Source organism: Melospiza melodia, chromosome 17, assembly GCF_035770615.1.
Source record: "Melospiza melodia melodia isolate bMelMel2 chromosome 17, bMelMel2.pri, whole genome shotgun sequence".
NCBI lineage: Eukaryota > Metazoa > Chordata > Aves > Passeriformes > Passerellidae > Melospiza > Melospiza melodia.
In genome coordinates this window covers 2,680,920-2,687,010 of record NC_086210.1, presented here as the reverse complement: position 1 = coordinate 2,687,010, position 6,091 = coordinate 2,680,920, and the positions used below count along the sequence as shown (strand labels likewise).

The window sequence follows — 6,091 nt, the reverse complement described above, 5'->3', positions numbered from 1 at the left end:
AGTGGAGGTTCCTTCATGCAGGCCATGGGGATGTCTGAGGGTCCAGTCCTGCAAAATAAGCTTTTCAGATTTCATTAGTCTTTTCCCTGAAGGTCTGGTTTTATTGATTTGAGTGGGCACCATTTGATTTTACTGTCTTTCTTTATGGCTGCGTACCCTCGCCCTGCGAGTACCAGCCTCCTACCTGTTTCCCACTCTCCTAGTTCATTTTTCACTGTCAAGTACAAAGTCTCTGTACTTCTGTCTCTTGGAGGTACTGGTGAATGTCTTCTGCATACTCCTCCACAGTCAGAGTTACAACAGCTTCCATGTGATCTCTGGCTGGGATTGGAAGGATTTTCAAGGACAGTGGGAATATATTGTTCTATTCAGGAAACTGGATGCTAGACACATGTTGTTTGCAGCTTATATGGACTGCAAATGGTAAAACACTCTGCAAGCATTTACCCAGTGCTTCCATTACTCAGACAGCCTTGGTATTAGCTTGTCCTAGCTTGTGGATCTTCTTAGTTCTTCCACTCATCTGATTCAGAGGTCTAGTTTTACTACAATACGTTCACAGCAAGAATAGTAAAGAAACTGGAGTCCATACTGAGGTTCAGGTTACTGATTTTGTGTCAATGCTGGCAACAGCACAGCCCTGCAGAGCTGAACTCTCAGAGAGAAGTCTGGGTGGCTTCTGTAGCAGTACCTGAAATCAGTTCACTTGGGAGCTCCAAGTCCACCCTCTGCCTGCCTGGGCATGTCCCACTTTGTGCATTTGGGCCCCTACCTTCTGTCTAGGCAGTTCACAGATGTCTAAGGAAGTACCTAAATGCCTCCTAACCTTCCTGGGTGAACCATCAGGCATGTTCAGAATATGTCCGACACGCTGGACCAGGAAAATATAGAAGTAATTATTTACATTCAGAAGCAATTATTCACCATCCTTGTGGCAGCCAACCAGTTTGATCACCATCCTAGATACTCCCCTCCTTGAAGAGACTGAGTCTATAGCTCCTGGTGACAAATCCCTCTGGCTTGAGGTTAGATGTCTGAAGCTTTTCCACAGGAAATCACAAACAATTCACATTTTTTGAGTTAACATTCGTTGTTTCACCCTCTTGCTGCTTCTTGGCTGTTTTCTTTCCTCCAGGAACTTCACTGATGGGCACAGGGCTGACAGGTGGGAGAGGTTAAGCTCAGCAGGCTCAAGTGGAAAGAGTTAAATGGCTTCAGCTGGACCATGTGTGCCTCTGGGAAAAGAATCTGATTGAGTCAAGCTAAAAGTGCTCTCGCTGGGAGTATTGGGTGGTCAGGGCTCCAAGTGCTTGACTGAACCACTGTTGTGAGGAGCAAAGGTGGGCAGGGCTCATCTTCATCCACAAAGTCACTACAGGGTGGACTCAGCAGGTTTCTTTGTTTTCTCCACATCACTGAGATTTGTGAAATGTTTGCATCCAGGCCCCTTATTTCCTATTCCTTGTTCTGCCTGATTCACACATGATGCATTTTATTGTGGTGGACACCAGCCATGAGGTGGCTTTCCACAGCAGCTGGACTACTTCACAAAGAGAGAGAAGGATTTGTGCTACCACAGGGAAAACAAAGGAGGAAAGTGCACCTCTATCTGCTAACAAAGAGAGTGATTACCCATAAAGTCTTAGACTCTCCTTTAAGGACTACAAGTCATACATATTTACATAATCTGTATTTCATTAGCATCTAGAGTTCCTAACAGGGTTGGTCTCTAATATTCTAGTCAAGGTATTCATTTGTTGAGGGTCAGTCCCTAAGAGTTCACAATTTAAAAAAGAAAACACAGCAGTCAGGGAAGGACGGAGGTCTTACAATGTATATGTGTTCAAACCATTATCCCTTTTCCACTTTGTGTGACTTTCACTTATATTTATATGGCTTTGTCTCTCCCATTTTGTGGTGAGCTGAAGGGCTCTGTACACACCAGAACAACCAAACTTTTTCTAATATCTACCATCATGCAGGTATTATTTCTGAAGGGCATTAAAATGATACTCATGACATACTGAAACTGTTCTTTGTGTCAACATAAGCAGACTCTAAATGGGGTGCATAAACTGAGCCATGTTACATTTTGCATTTGAAAGATTTACGGTGCTAAGCATGCAAACTATCCCAGATCTGCAAAGAGCACTAAAATTAGGTTCTGTTCTTGGACTATGTTCTGAAGATGTCTGCCCATCTGTTTTATCAAAAGACTGAACATTGTAAGCTCATAGTTTTGCTGGTCCAGAAAGTCTTCCAGTATTTGGAGGATTAGGGAAAAATCTTCCTTGTCTTTGAGCTGGATGAGCTGGATCAGCATAAGCCTCACCTGGTGGAGACAGAATTATCCTGTGTTCTCTTTCCCAAGGAGGAGACAGGGATCCAGTATCTGATGGTGGTCTGTGGGGATCAGTTAATCTATCAGAATCCAGCTCTCCTCTTTCACTTCCAGCTTCATACATGGCAGCTGGTCCTCTGGATCCTCTTCCTCCTCCTCCACCTGGAAACATAGGTGAAAGCCTTAAAGGACCTTCCAATAAAGTTGGAGCAGTTTCAGCTGCTCGGGCTGTCAGCCAATTATCATGAGCTTTTTTCTCATGTGAAGTAATCTGATTCTCATAAGAACGAATGGTTCTCTCCAGCTCTTCTTCCAGGTCCTTTGCTTGCTCTCTGTAGCTGTTAAGTTTTTCAGCAGCATGAATAATTTTTTCATCTACTTTAGAAAGCTTTTCTTCCTTCTGTGGACTCTCCCTCTCTTCTACTGTCAACTTCCTGTGTAGTTTCATTTCATTTTCTTGATAAAGCTCAGTCATTACTTTAAGTTTCTGCTGAAGCTTATGAACTTCGCTTTCAAAAGATTCATTCTCAGACTGCAAGGAAGCTTGCTGGCTTTGGAGCGTTTCTATGCATTCCATAAGTTCTTCTTTAGCTTTATTTTCATCAGACACTTTTGAATGCACTTGGTCTCTTTCTGCTTCCATGGTCTTTAAACAAGCATTTAACTTTGCAGCATAGATCAATTTTTTTACTGTTCATTTTTGTTCATCATCTAAGTGCTCTCCATTCTCTGTTTCCCCCTTTATATCTGTGTCCCAGTGGTTGTCTTCAGTGTCACCATCTTCCTGTATTGCTGAACTCCAGTCTTTCATGTTCAGTATATATTGTGTCAGTGACTTGATTTGGCTCTCTATTTTTCAAAACTTCTTCTACATCTGTTTTAGAAGACTCAAACATCTTTGTTTCTTCATTTAGTTCACTAAATTGTTCACCCCATCCTTCAGCTTCTTGTAAAAGCTGTTTCTCACTTTCCTGGAGATAGCTGTTTTCATCTACTGCATCTTGAACAGATGTCTTGAGTCTCTCAGTACTAATCTGATACACTTTTAGGGTGGACTTGGCCTCATCAATTTGTGACTGGATAGATTTTCTTCATTCTCTGAAGACTCCACTTTCTCCTGAATTTCAGCCACCAAGGTATCATTTCCCGACTGCTTCGATTTTTCTTCTTCCAGTTCGTGAGGGGGGTTTGTTCCTTGACCCAAACAGGAGGACTGCGGTGGCTACCCTTATGTGCCCTCACTCCCTCTTCCTCTGTATCAGAAGAGCCAGAATAAGAATCGGGATCAGCAGCGGACCGCTTAGGAAAACACTCATCCCAGTCCGAGTCCAAATCAGTCCCAGAACTCAACTGACTGGTGACTTCCAGGTTCCCGAACCTTCCTTCTGCCTTAGCCCCGGGCCGCTCTCTGCCTCTAAGCTCGCCCCGCCTCCTGCTGTAATGCGGTCTCCGACTGAACACACTCAGAGCAACGTCAGCTTTCCCTCCGTGCTCCTTCCCTCTGTAGTGCCCGCGCATGCCTGTGTTAACTTGCAGCCCTCCAGTATCTCCGCCGATCGCGGCCGCGTCTGTGTTCTCCCCTTTCAAGGGCTCGCCACTCCGCGGGCGCGCAGGGCAGAGGCCCCGCCCAGGCCCCCTCAGAGCGGCGCCCCCCCCCTTTTCGGGGGCCGGCCCCTCCGCAGCATGCAGGGCGGAGGCCCCGCCCAGGCTCCCTCGGAGCCCGAATCAATGGCAGCCCCGCTCCGCGGTCCCAGCTTATCGGCTGGGCTCCGCGCCCTTGGGCTAACGGCCCCGCACGGCACTTCTGAATCAACGGCTGCCGCTCGGGCTTCCTCCAGCAGCCCGTCCCAAAATGATCTTTTTTTCTCTACCCGGGGGTGTTCCCGCGGCTGCAAATTACCACCCTCTGTGGACTCATAATCACCCACATCCTGATGGGGCCCATCCCGCAAGCAGTCCTGGGCGGCCCCCAACTCTCCCCTCTCCTGCCCAAGAGCCTGCATAACACTGTCCCATAATTTAAAAATGACCTTAAAAAGTGACTCCATTCTCTCCCTCACTGGTCCCTCGGCGTGAGCCCTCCTCTTTCGCTAGCCTGGTGTGAGCCTTTCTCATGCGCCAATCATGACGCGAGCCTTACTCTTCCGTCGGCTGCAGCGAGAGCTCTTCTCCTTCGCCGATTCTCCGGCGTGAGCCTTCCTCCTTCGTCAGTCCTCTGGCGCAAGACCTCCTCCTCCGCCAGTCCCTAGCGTGAGCCTTCCTCTTTTGCCGAGCTCCCAATGGGAGATTTTCCCCCTTTTGTTGGTCCTCCGGGAGTGTCCTCCCCGTCGGAGACAGTCCCGCTGCTCCAGTTGCCATTCCCTCGCCCAGGCGATTCCCGCTCCCGGGTTCAATCCCGGGTTCCCAGCACCACTTGTTGCCGCCACTACAGGGGCTATAGTGTGGTGTCCCGGGTCGAGCACGGCTCTGTGGCAGCACCCCTGCCACACGGACCAAGACACGCTGACACCAATGTGGTGGACAGTGAAATGGCCTTTGCTAACTGCCAACAGGGGTAATTTCTAACAGGGGGGAATGGCAGGGCAACAGTAAAGGGAGAGGGGTAGGCGTAATATCGCGAGATCTCCCAGATAACACGATATCTTAAGCCCACAACAGAGAGGCTGTGTGACATCCCAGCAGGGCTGTGTCAGGTCACTGGGTTGGTCACTTCGCCCCAGCTCCCCCTCACAGTTTCTCCCAAGAAGTCCAATGCTGTTCATGCCCAGCAGGGTCCCTGTCCCCCGGGATTCCCCTGGCCCACCTGGAGCCACAGCCTCCACCAAAGGATGTTCCACAGGATCCACCCCAGAGCCTGACATGGGGACAAGGGGCCAGGGCTGTGTGACCAGGACATCAAGGACGTGGATTATCCTGGTCACTGAGACCTGTTTTGGGTTGGCCAGGGCAGGAAAGATGTCTGGCAGCTGGAGCAGGGTCTGGGAAGGGCCTCCAAGGTGGGGCTGGAGCCCTTGGGCTGTGAGCAGAGGCTGAGGGAGCTGGGCTTGTCCAGCCTGGAGCAGGGAAGCCTGAGGGGCTCCTCATGCCAGCTTGGCAATGCCAGTGAGGAGGGGATGGAGAACACAGAGCCAGACTCTTGACAGGGGGCTGGGGGGAAACAAGAGCCAATGGGTGGAAGGGGAAAGAGGAGACATCAGCCAGGACATGAGGAGATGAAATGAGTCAGACTGGTTTCAGCATTTCCTCAACACCAAGAGCAGCCTGACCTCCCTTTCTCCATCCACCCCTGACAGCTTTGCAAATCAGGAATTGTTCGAGCTGCTCTGCACCCAATCTAGGTGAGCATCCTGATAGAAGAACTTAATTGTGTTTACATCAATCATAGAACCATGTTTGTATAAATAATTCTGGTATGGAAATCACTTGTGGATGGTAGACTCATCAGATACTGCTGGGGTGTTGTACATAGCTCAGGGAAGAGTGTGATTGATATTAAATTTTGTCCTGTTCCACTATGATCTGTTGGCCATGAAGAGAAACTTTCTGTGCCTCTGAGTCTCACCAGTTCCTGATCCCAAAAGGACACAAACATGATGAGTTGTGATTCCCACTCCAGTGGTGGAACTTGGACCTCCTTCCATAGACAGAGCAGAGCTCCCTTGTCCCAGAAAAAGCCTGGCAAAGGAGGGATGAAGGAAAACAGACAGGCTGATTTTTATATCTATTCAAACTGCATGAGGAGGTAGTTGG

General features: G+C 48.8%; 1 pseudogene; it reads right to left on the bottom strand.

The window, feature by feature from the left end:
* Window positions 1-2,057: 2,057 nt before the first annotated feature.
* LOC134425963 (cTAGE family member 2-like) lies at window positions 2,058-4,456 on the bottom strand (annotated as a pseudogene).
* Between the last annotated feature and the right edge of the window lie 1,635 nt (window positions 4,457-6,091).